Source organism: Schistocerca piceifrons, chromosome X (assembly GCF_021461385.2).
Source record: "Schistocerca piceifrons isolate TAMUIC-IGC-003096 chromosome X, iqSchPice1.1, whole genome shotgun sequence".
Lineage (NCBI taxonomy): Eukaryota > Metazoa > Arthropoda > Insecta > Orthoptera > Acrididae > Schistocerca > Schistocerca piceifrons.
The window spans coordinates 854801988-854815081 of record NC_060149.1 but is presented as its reverse complement, the minus strand read 5'-3'; positions in this window follow the sequence as shown (position 1 = coordinate 854815081).

Genomic DNA, 13094 nt, shown 5'->3' with positions numbered 1-13094 from the left:
GGAATATGTAGTGGGAGACGTAGTACTGATTAGAGCTCACAGGAAATCGTCCAGAATTGACGCTGAAATAAAGAAATTTTATGAGATTTTTGAAGGTCCTTATGTGGTAAGTAGGGTACCACACACTAATATCGTGGAAGTGGCTCACACTGAGTCGAAAGTAGTCAGAGGAATTTACAATGTAGTGGATATAAAACGATATCGTGGTAGTTACGCGGAAGCCTCTTAAGTTGACGAGCATGAATAGTAGCTGCCAGACAGATATCTCTTTATCGTAAAGAAGAAATAAATAATTAAATAAATAATAAAAAATGTAATGAAAAACACTCTAATCCGACGTAGCAACTAACTTATTTATGTATTAAAAATAGAAAGACATGATAATATGGAAATAATGTGTAATAAACATAAGTGGAATGAGGAAATCATCATATTTACTTTAAGAGTAGGTCAGTAAGTGAATGACCCAGTGTCAGTGATTGAGAGGCGGGGTGTTACGTCACGCGAGGCACCGGTTGGTCCTAATGAGCTTTTCTCTGACCGGCCCAGGTGACGGGTCGGTGCCCTAGCGTCTGAGAGTGACGTCATGAGGATGTGTCTACGACTTTGTTTACAAACGAAGGCTTACATACTGACACAGTGGTGTTTAGCAGGATGAAATGTAATGAAATATGGTACATAAATCTTAGTACTATTATTGCTTTGTAGCCTTGTTTTTTGATTCCCCAGGAACTGTTGTAAAATATTATTGTATTCTTTTGTCTACAGTAGTCTTTTTCTGTTTCATGTACCATTGAAATGTAACTGGTGAATTATGAGACTTAATGTGGACGCCCTTGTAAGCTGACCAAGGAATCTGGGAAAGCTATCCAAAGCAATATCAATTAAAAGGGAAGAACTCATAATGGCTGTTGCATCCGGATCCCAGTGGAACCAGCGAGCCGAAGAACCCTAACCTCGGGATTACAGTGAATATTGGTTCGAAAGAAAGTGTTGTCAGTGGCGTACGAAAAAAGATATAAATAAAATTGTCTTGAGCCATCAATGCTCAGTGGTATAGTGGACGGCCTGGTGCTCTAAAATAGGGCATATAAATTTGCTGTGTCTCTAAGTGTGCTGAAGATATAGTTCATCATCAATGTATAGTGGTCTGTTTGAATGAAAGAAAGAACGCTCTTGGTAACTTTTTGAAAAACGGCGACAGAGCCGATACGAAAGTCGAGCGTCTTGTTCAGTGTTGAGGTGACGTATTCTTCGACAGGCGTCATGAATTATTGACAAAGCCTCTACATAAAATGTATATCTAATGTTTTGCAAACTGAATTTTATAACAAATTGTCTCATATCTTGGTTATTCATTTTGTATTGATGTTATTTGGGAAATGTTTATACTCTTTCACTATTTCAGTTGTCCATTTATATATTGTGCTTTATCTGAAAGTATAGGTGTTCATAACCAGAGCATGGGAATTAATGTTCTAATAATATGGTGACATAGAAGAGCAATGATACAGAACTATTAGTAATTTTGTAATGAAAATTTTTAAAAAAAGATTTTGTTTACGTCCAATTAAAAGAAAAAAGAAATACTGAGTTAAAGGAAAAGTTAAAGATCTCAATAGAAACCAAATGACCAAAATGTAAAGGCTACTCCTAGAATTTTGCAATTCTGCGCTTTTGTTATTTCCAAAATTGCGATTTTGTCTCACGAAAAAAAAAACAATTTTGGAAAGAAACAATGGGGAGAATATGTAAGGTGCCTCTTACGTGAGGAAGTGTATTCACGATAGTTAGGAAGTGCTGTAGTGCATAGCCGGCCAAGAGTCGGAGAGTATTTTCCACGCTGGCTGACTAGGTGACGAAGCCACCATATGCCGCGCGTAGTGGGGTGGGCCTCGGCGATGGACCGTAGCAACAAGCGTCAGCCTGGGAAATATACATGACGAGGAAATACCGCCATCTTGGCGTCAAAGTCACCGATTTTGTTTATTTATATTTAATAATTAAAGTCATTTATGACAACATGAATACTAGGAGGTGCCTCTGGATGTTTAAAACCATTTATCTTAATTTTGCCTCGTTAAAACTTACACCCGTTCACTAACAAACGCATATCTTAGTAAGTAAGAACTTGATCGGGAATCCACGAACTGTGACGAAACTAGTAAGAGATACGGACTGCACACCAAAGTCGGCAGTCGGCGTTAAGAGCTCTTCCTGTCTTGTTCGATGGTAGCCATGCTCTCGGTTACGAGTAGTTTGTGACATGAGTGTTTATTATTGATCTAATAGGAATAAAAGTTATATTACGGCATTATGAATGTTAATTTCGAGTAAATAGATACCACAAAGTTAATCGACAGCAATTTCAGATAATTAGCTTCCACCGACAGAGACATCCAATCCGCCAATGAAGAATATGCACGGGACGACATTTACGAGAGCTGCACCGCGCACAGGTAAGAGGAAATCCGATTACACGACCCACCAAGGCGGATCAGGAAGGTCCGACTTACACTCACAAATTTCAGGTGGAAATGCTGACCAGTATACTGTACGTCAGATATACCACCCTCTACGGACTCGCGGCTAAGCTGAGTAATACCAGTATCAGTTTAGAAGCGAGGGGATCTTGCAAGCTTCTGCCTTAAAACTGTTTAAATAAACACTGCGTGCATAATAAAGACTTATGTCAATCCTATCCAGCAGCCCAGCACAGGCTTAGTCCTTTCCCCTCCAATTCCTAGGAAAAGATGGCAGTCGTATGACTTAGGTTAGTGGAGGTAGCCCAAGTGACCTTTTTTCCTGCCACTTTCCTAGGTTAGTGGATACAACCCAAGTGGCCATTCATCCACCAAATTTTGAACTATTTTCTGGCTGAGGGGAGGGGGAGGGGGTTAGGTTTGTGGAGGTAGCCCAGTTGACCTATTTTCCCACCAAAGTTTGAACTTCTCATCATGACGTCATTGCAACATTGCCATATCTTTCACCACCATCTTGGATCCGCCATCTTGAATAAATTTGGCAACAATGCAGTGTGAGGTGGTGCTCTCTTTTCCCTAGTGCTCATGTGTTCTAAACACCAACATGAATAGTCTTTTGCTTTCCACTTGCACCAATGATACCGGAAATTTAGATAAGTTGTCTCTTCTGCCTTATTTGATCCCTAGTCTTCCAAAACTATATTAAACTCTGACAGTAATCTGCATGCCCTATCCCTTCCATATCGACTCCCATTTCTTCCATAGTCACTTCATCAGTCAAGTCTTACAACTCTCAGAGGCTTTTAACATATTCATTGTTCTACCAACCATCTCCCCTCTCTCTCTCCCTACCCCCCCTCTCTTCTCACTTTCTCTTTCTCTCTCTATCCCTCTCTCTCTCTCTCTCTCTCTTCTCTGCAGTTAACAGCAGAATTCCCATGGGACACTTAATGTTCTGTTTGCGCCCTCGCTTTTGATTTTGCCAGAGGTTGTTTTGTCTTATCTGTATCTTGGTTCAGTCCTCCCGACAACCAGTTCTTTCTCAATTTCTTCACTTTTTTTTCGCCTGGGCTCCTCTGAACTTTTTAATTATTTCGTTTCGAAGTGACTTATATAGACTTAGTCCTGTCTTTTCCTGACCATTTCGCTACTGCCTTCTTCCATTGATCAATGGAAGTATTTCATCTGTTACGAAAGGTTCCTTCATAGTAACCTTTCTTGTAGTTACGTTTCTTCAACTTCTGTAATTGCCGTTTTTAGAGATGTCCATTCGTCCTCATTTCAGCTGATTACTCAGATATTCATTATCAAAATATCTACAGCACCAACACGTCTCATGATTTCGCAGTACTTTTGTATCTCACTTCTCTGGACATTGTTTATCCAGACCAATGTCTTCAAAAATTATTACTCATGACTTTATGTGGTATCCTACAATAACTAAGTGAATGATAATTATGTTACACACCAGTCTGGCTAAAACTGCCATGTAACATTGGCTGTTGGCTGAATCTAACGATTATGGAACTTTTCTAGTAGAGATTGCAATAATGTATGTCGATTGGCTGTGCAAGTGCAGGTTACCTCCACCATTCGGAATTTAAATGGTTCAAATTGCTCTCAGCACTATGGGACTTAACATCTGAGGTCATCAGCCCCCTAGACTTAGAACTACTTAAACCTAACTAATCTAAGGACATCACACATATCCATGCCCGGAGCAGGATTCGAACCTGCGACCGTAGCAGCAGCGTGGTTCCGGACTGAAGCACCTAGAACCGCTCGGCCGCAGCGGCCGGCACCTATGTCTTCTACTTCCATCAACGCTTCATTATTAATAAATTGTGAACCGAGTATATATCTGCTCCTGGTTACAATCCCACAAGTGGGTTGGGAATGTCTGTCTGTTCATCTCCGTAACTTGATAGAAGTGTACGTGTCCCTCATGCTATTCTTGAATCGAGTAATCGCTGTTCGAACACGAAATTTATTTCAGAACTCAATTAGCCTTTCTCCTCTCTCATTACGATTACCAACCCTATCTACTTCTGTACCTCTTTATTCTATTCCTTCCCCTACTTTCATGTTCCAGCCACAGATAGATTTTACAATATCCTCTCGTTTTAACGAATAGTATCTGAGTTTGATCGACATTCACGAAATTCATCGCTGACAGGAGCACGAGCGGGACAGAATTCAGCTACCCTATTATAAACAGCCAGCCGGAGTGGCCGAGCGGTTCTAGGCGCTACAGTCTAGAAAGGCGCGATCGCTACGGTCGCAGGTTCGAATCCTGCCTCGGGCATGGATGTGTGTGATGTCCTTAGGTTAGTTAGATTTAATTAGTTCTGAGTTCTAGGCGACTGATGACCTCAGAAGTTAAGTCGCATAGTGCTCACAGCCATTCGAACCATTTTTTGGAACCGCGCGACCGTTACGTTCGGAGGTTCGAACCCTGCTTCGGGCATGGATGTGTGTGATGTCCTTAGGCTAGTTAGGTTTAAGCAGTTCTAAGTTCTAGGGGACTGATGACCTCAGAAGGTAAGTTCCATAGTATTCAGAGGCATTTGAACCATTTTTATTATAAACAGTTTTTTAAGCTATTTACTAAAATCGCACAAAATCATTTAACGAATACATCGACCAACTTTCCATTTTTTCACAACACTGTCTCTTCAATCGTTCTCTATAAACAAACAGCCTAGCGAATTTCTGAGTTACCATCGTTATGGCAAAAACAAATGGTAGACAATGCCACGATAGTGTTTGCACATCGGCGTAGCGGTCATTTGTAAAATTTTGAAACGAAACTCTCGTACAACATTGTTTCCATATTATCACAATGATAATAACATTATGCAGGATTTTTCTTTCTTTTGATCTGGTAAACTCAGCTTCTGCCTTTGTGCCTCAATTTTAAACCAGGTGCCGCACCTGCAGTATACACTGACGTAGGTGTGTTTCTACATCTGAAAGATGATGTCTATTCAAATTTGCCGTAAATCGCATAGGAGTAGCGCTAGTAGCACTGCTATGAAGATGAAAATCAGCTTTGCTCTGAATACGGTCGTGAGCGATAGTTACCCTTGAGTTTGGACGTGGTGAGTTGATGTTTGTCAAGGACATCTTTAAGGCGACAAAGATGCCATTATCAATACCTCACTGAGTTTGAACGAAGTCGTGTAATAGGGCTACGAGAAGCTGGATGCTCATTCTGCGTTATTGCAGAATGGCTTCGCAGGAATGTAGCCACTGCACATGACTGCAGATAGCAGTGGTTACGAGAATGTACAGCTGCAAGAAGAGCGGGCTCCGGACGACACGTGGCACTACCGAGAGGGAAGACATCGTGTTCGGCGTATGGATCTGGCGCATCGTACTGCATCTGCAGCACGTATTTGTTCAGCAGTTGGCATCACAATGACACTACGAACTGTTACAAACAAGTTGCTTTAAGATCAGCTCCAAGCCAGGCGCGCTGTAAGGTGCATTCCACTGACCCCAAACCACCGCCATTTATGACTTCAGTGGTTTGAAGCGAGAGCTCATTGGAGTACAGGGTGGAGGTCTCTTATATTTTCTGATGGAAGTTGGTTCTGCCTCAGTGCCAGTGATGACCGTGTGTTGGGTAGAAGGATGCTAGCCGAGGACCTACAACCAACTTGTCTGCGTGCTAGACACGATGGACCAGCATCTGGAGTTATGGTCTGGTGTGTGATTTTGTATGACAGCAGGAGCATACTCGTGGTTATCCCACGCACTCTGCAAATCTACATATACATCTACATGGATACTCTGCAAATCACATTTAAATACCTGGCAGAGGGTTCATCGAACCACCTCAACAGTAATTCTCTATTATTCCAATCTCTTACAACGCGCGGAAAAAACGAGCACCTATATCTTCCCGTACGAGCTCTGATTACCCTTATTTTATTATGTAAGTCGGCGTCAGCAAAATATTTTCGCATTCGGAGGGCAAAGTTGGTGATAGATAATTCGTGAGAAGATTCCGCCACAACGAAAAACGGCTTCGTCCACCCCAAATCCCGTATCATTTCAGAGACACTCTCTCCCCTATTTCACGATAATACAATACGTGCTGCCCTTCATTGAACTTTCTCTATGTACTCCGTCAATCCCATCTGGTAAGCATCCCACACCGCGCAGCAGTATTCTAAAAGAGGACGGACAAGCGTAGTGTCTTTAGTAGATCTGTTACAGTTTCTAAGCGTCCTGCAAATAAAACGTAGTATTTGGTTAGCCTTCCCCACAACATTTTCTGTGTGTTCCTTCCAATTTAAGTTGTTCGTAATTGTAATTTATGGATATTTAGTTGAATGTACGAGCTTTAGATTTGACTGATTTATCGTCTAATCGAAGTTTAACGGATTCCTTTTAGCACTCGTGTGGATGACCTCAAACTTTTCGTTATCTAGGGTCAATTGCCCATTTTTGTACCATACTGATATCCTTTCTAAATCGTTTTGCAGTTCGGTTTGATCTTCTGATGACTTTCCTAGACGATAAACGACAGCGTCATGTGCAAACAACCTAAGACGGCTGCTCAGAATTTCTCTCAAATCGTTTATATAGATAAGATACAGCAAAGGGCCTATAACACTACTTTGGGGAACGCCACAAATCGCTTCTCTTTTATTCGATGACTTTCCGTAAATTACTACGAAATCACCAATTCAGTCACATAATTATTTCAATTTCGCAACAAGCTAACCTTCTTCTAACAGCAACGAACACGCCACTGCCAACTATGTTTAGCCTATCCTGTCGGAACACCGTTAGGTTCATCGCAAAACTTTCGGCTGAACTTATCTTCGGCCTTAGCCAGCTTTCAGTGCTGAAACGGTTTGAGCATGAGTGCTTTCTATCAGTGCTTGAACCTCTGATACTTTCCCAACACAGCTGCGACAATTTACAACTGTTATACCGAAGGTGGAGTCCTGCCCACTCGTGTCTTACAGGGTGCCTAAGAATCTGAGTTCTCGGATAACTAGACAACATACAAGAAAATCATATTAATGGAGTTTATTACAATAACTGTATTGACAATACTTAACTTTGATTTACAATGTCGTGTCGCAGGCAATTGGTAACATGCAAATCATCAATGTCTTTCGCTATATGGTTAGTGTTCATCGGAGGTGAGGGTATCATCTGGAGTGCCCCAGGGAAGTGTGGTAGGTTCGCTGTTGTTTTCTATCTACATAAATAATTTTTGGATAGGGTGGATAGCAATGTGCGGCTGTTTGCTGATGATGCTGTGGTGTACGGGGAGGTGTCGTCGTTGAGTGACTGTAGGAGGATACAAGATGACTTGGACAGGATTTGTAATTGGTGTAAAGAATGGCAGCTAACTCTGAATATATATAAATGTAAGTTAATGCACATGAATAGGAAAAAGAATCCCGTAATGTTTGAATACTCCATTAGTAGTGTAGCGCTTGACACAGTCACGTCGATTAAATATTTGGGCATAACACTGCAGAGCGATATGAAGTGGGACAAGCATATAATGCCAGTTGTGGGGAAGGCGAATAGTCGTCTTCGGTTCATTGGTAGAATTTTGGGAAGGTGTGGTTCATCTGTAAAGGAGACCGGTTATAAAACACTAATACGACCTATTCTTGAGTAGTGCTCGAGCGTTTGGGATCCCTGTCAAGTCGGATTGAGGGAGGACATAGAAGCAATTCTGAGGCGGGATGCTAGATTTGTTACTGGTAGGTTTGATCATCAAGCGAGTGTTACGGAAATGCTTCAGGAACTCGGGTGGGAGTCTCTGGAGGAAAGGAGGCCTTCTTTTCGTGAATCGCTACTGGGGAAATTTAGAGAACCAGCATTTGAGGCTGACTGCAGTGCAATTTTACTGCAGCCAACTTATGTTTCGCGGGAAGACCACAATGATAAGGTAACAGAGATTAGGGCTCATACAGAGGCATATAGGCAGTCATTTTTCTCTCGTTCTGTTTCTACATCTACATCTACATTTATACTCCGCAAGCCACCCAACGGTGTGTGGCGGAGGGCACTTTACGTGCCACTGTCATTACCTCCCTTTTCTGTTCCAGTCGCGTATGGCTCGCGGGAAGAACGACTGTCTGAAAGCCTCCGCGCGCGCTCGAATCTCTCTAATTTTACATTCGTGATCTCCTCGGGAGGTATAAGTAGGGGGAAGCAATATATTCGATACCTCATCCAGAAACACACCCTCTCGAAACCTGGACAGCAAGCTACACCGCGATGCAGAGCGCCTCTCTTGCAGAGTCTGCCACTTGAGTTTGCTAAACATCTCCGTAACGCTATCACGGTTACCAAATATCCCTGTGACGAAACGCGCCGCTCTTCTTTGGATCTTCTCTATCTCCTCCGTCAACCCGATCTTGTACGGATCCCACACTGATGAGCAATACTCAAGTATAGGTCGAACGAGTGTTTTGTAAGCCACCTCCTTTGTTGATGGACTACATTTTCTAAGGACTCTTCTCATGAATCTCTATCTGGTACCCGCCTTACCTCTAGGCGCGCAGTCCGGAACCGCGGGACTGCTACGGTCGCAGGTTCGAATCCTGCCTCGGGCATGGATGTGTGTGAAGTCCGTAGATTAGTTAGGTTTAGGTAGTTCTAAGTTCTAGGGGACTTATGACCACCGAAGTTAAGTCCCATAGTGCCCAGAGGCATTTGAACCATTTTGAAACCGCCTTACCAACAATTAATTTTATATGATCATTCCACTTCAAATCATTTCGCACGCATACTCCCAGATATTTTACAGAAGTAACTGCTACCAGTGATTGTTCCGCTATCATATAATCATTCCGTGTTGTCACCGCCAGACACCACACTTGCTAGGTGGTAGCCTTTAAATCGGCCGCGGTCCGTTAGTATACGTCGGACCCGCGTGGTGCCACTATCAGTGATTGCAGACCGAGCACCGCCACACGGCAGGTCTGGAGAGACTTCCTAGCACTCGCCCCAGTTGTACAGACGACTTTGCTAGCGATGGTTCACTGACAAATTACGCTCTCATTTGCCGAGACGATAGTTTGCATAGCCTTCAGCTACGTCATTTGCTACGACCTAGCAAAGTGCCATTACCAGTTACTATTGATGTGATAAAACATGTACCGTCAAGAGCGATGTTCACCATTTACGGATTAAAGTTAAGTATTCCAATAGCTACGTCCTTATTGTAGTAAAGGAGTTTTGCTATTTGGGGAGCAAAATAACTGAGGATGGTCGAAGTAGAGAGGATATAAAATGTAGGCTGGCAATGGCAAGGAAAGAGAGAAAGAAGAGAAATTTGTTAACATCCAGTATTGATTTAAGTGTCAGGAAGTCATTTCTGAAAGTATTCGTATGGAGTGTAGCCATGTATGGAAGTGAAACATGGACGATAAATAGTTTGGACAAGAAGAGAATAGAAGCTTTTGAAATGTGGTGCTACAGAAGAATGCTGAAGATTAGATGGGTAGATCACATAACTAATGAGGAAGTATTGAATAGGATTGGGGAGAAGAGAAGTTTGTGGCACAACTTGACCAGAAGAAGGGATCGGTTGGTAGGACATGTTCTGAGGCATCAAGGGATCACCAATTTAGTATTGGAGGGCAGCGTGGAGGGTAAAAATCGTAGAGGGAGACCAAGAGATGAATACACTAAGCAGATTCAGAAGGATGTAGGTTGCAGTAGGTACTGGGAGATGAAGAAGCTTGCACAGGATAGAGTAGCATGGAGAGCTGCATCAAACCAGTCTCAGGACTGAAGACCACAACAACAACAACGTCCTTATTTGCTAAAGTCTAACTTCCTTGTCCTGTTCCAGACCTCACGCCAGCCTGCGTGACCTAAAACGCGTGCCTTTCGGCTTCCTCTCATAGTGGGTTGGCTCTCTTGCCAATCCACAACACATACAATAAAGGATACTTCTTCCTATGTATTCGCAATATATTACATTTGTCTATGTTAAGGGTCAGTTGCCACTCCCTGCACCAAGTGCCTATACGCTGCAGATCTTCCTGCATTTCGCTACAATTTTCTAATGCTGCAACTCCTCTGTATACTACAGCATCATCCGCGAAAAGCCGAATGTAGCTTCCGACACTATCTACTAGGTCATTTATATATATTGTGAAAAGCAATGGTCCCATAACACTCTCCTGTGGCACGCCAGAGGTTACTTTAACGTCTGTAGACGCCTCTCCATTGAGAACAGCATGCTGTGTTCTGTTTGCTAAAAACTCTTCAATCCAGCCACACAGCTGGTCTGATATTCCATAGGCTCTTACTTTGTTTATCAGGCGACAGTGCGGAACTGTATCGAACGCCTTCCGGAAGTCAAGGAAAATAGCATCTACCTGGGAGCCTGTATCTAATATTTTCTGGGTCTCATGAACAAATAAAGCGAGTTGGGTCTCACACGATCGCTGTTTCCGGAATCCATGTTGATTCCTACAGAGTAGATTCTGGGTTTCCAAAAACGACATGATACTCGAGCAAAAAACATGTTCTAAAATTCTACAACAGATCGACGTCAGAGATATAGGTCTATAGTTCTGCGCATCTGCTCGACGAGACTTCTTGAAGGCTGGGACTACCTGTGCTCTTTTCCAATCATTTGGAACCTTCCGTTCCTCTAGAGACTTGCGGTACACGGCTGTTAGAAGGGGGGCAAGTTCTTTCGCGTACTCTGTGTAGAATCGAATTGGTATCCCGTCATGTCCAGTGGACTTTCCTCTGTTGAGTGATTCCAGTTGCTTTGCTATTCCTTGGACACTTATTTCGGTGTCAGCTATTTTTTCGTTTGTGCGAGGATTTAGGGAAGGAACTGCAGTGCGGTCTTCCTCTGTGAAATAGCTTTGGAAAAAGGTGTTTAGTATTTCAGCTTTTCGCGTGTCATCCTCTGTTTCAATGCCATCATCATCCCGGAGTGTCTGGATATGCTGTTTCGAACCACTTACTAATTTAACGTAAGACCAGAACTTCCTAGGATTTTCTGTCAAGTCGGTGGATAGAATTTTACTTTCGATTTCATTGAACGCTTCACGCATAGCCCTCCTTACGCTAACTTTGACATCGTTTAGCTTCTGTTTGTCTGAGAGGTTTTGGCTGCGTTTAAACTTGGAGTGAAACTCTCTTTGCTTTCGCAGCAGTTTCCTAACTTTGTTGTTGAACCACGGTGGGTTTTTCCCGTCCCTCACAGTTTTACTCAGCACGTACCTGTCTAAAACGCATTTTACGATTGCCTTGAACGTTTTCCATAAACACTCAACATTGTCAGTGTCGGAACAGAAATTTTCGTTTTGATCTGTTAGGTAGTCTGAAATCTGCCTTCTATTACTCTTGCTAAACAGATAAACCTTCCTCCCTTTTTTTATATTCCTATTAACTTACATATTCAGGGATGCTGCAACGGCCTTATGATCACTGATTCCCTGTTCTGCACATACAGAGTCGAAAAGTTCGGGTCTGTTTGTTATCAGTAGGTCCAAGATGTTATCTCCACGAATTGGTTCTCTGTTTAATTGCTCGAGGTAATTTTCGGATAGTGCACTCAGTATGTCACTCGATGCCCTGTCCCTACGACCCGTCCTAATCATCTGAGTGTCCCAGTCTATATCTGGTAAATTGAAATCTCCACCTAAGACTATAACATGCTGAGAAAATTTATGTGAAATGTATTCCAAATTTTCTCTCAGTTATTCTGCCACTAATACTGCTGAGTCGGGATGTCGGTAAAAGGAGCCAATCATCAACCTAGCTCGGCTATTGAGTGTAACGTCCACCCATAATAATTCACAGGAACTATCCACTTCTACTTCAATACAGGATAAACTACTACTAACAGCGACAAACACGCCACCACCGGTTGCATGCAATCTATCCTTTCTAAACACCGTCAGTGCCTTTGTAAAAATTTCGGCAGAATTTATCTCTGGCTTCAGCCAGCTTTCTGTACCTATAACGATTTCAGCTTCGGTGCTTTCTATCAGCGCTTGAAGTTCCGGTACTTTACCAATGCAGCTTCGACAATTTACAATTACAATACCGATTGCTGCTTGGTCCCCGCATGTCCTGACTTTTTCCCACACCCTTTGAGGCTGTTGCCCTTTCTGTACTTGTCCGAGGCCATCTAACCTAAAAAACCGCCCAGTCCACGCCACACAACCCCTACTACCCGTGTAGCCGCATGCTGCGTGTAGTGGACTCCTGACCTATCCAGCGGAACCCGAAACCCCACCACCCTATGGCGCAAGTCGAGGAATCTGCAGCCCACACGGTCGCAGAACCGTCTCAGCCTCTGATTCAGACCCTCCACTCGGCTCTGTACCAAAGGTCCGCAGTCAGTCCTGTCGACGATGCTACAGATGGTGAGCTCTGCTTTCATCCCGCTAGCGAGACTGGCAGTCTTCACCAAATCAGATGGCCGCCGGAAGCCAGAGAGGATTTCCTCCGATCCATAGCGACACACATCATTGGTGCCGACATGAGCGACCACCTGCAGATGGGTGCACCCTGTACCCTTCATGGCATCCGGAAGGACCCTTTCCACATCTGGAATGACTCCTCCCGGCATGCACACGGAGTGCACATTGG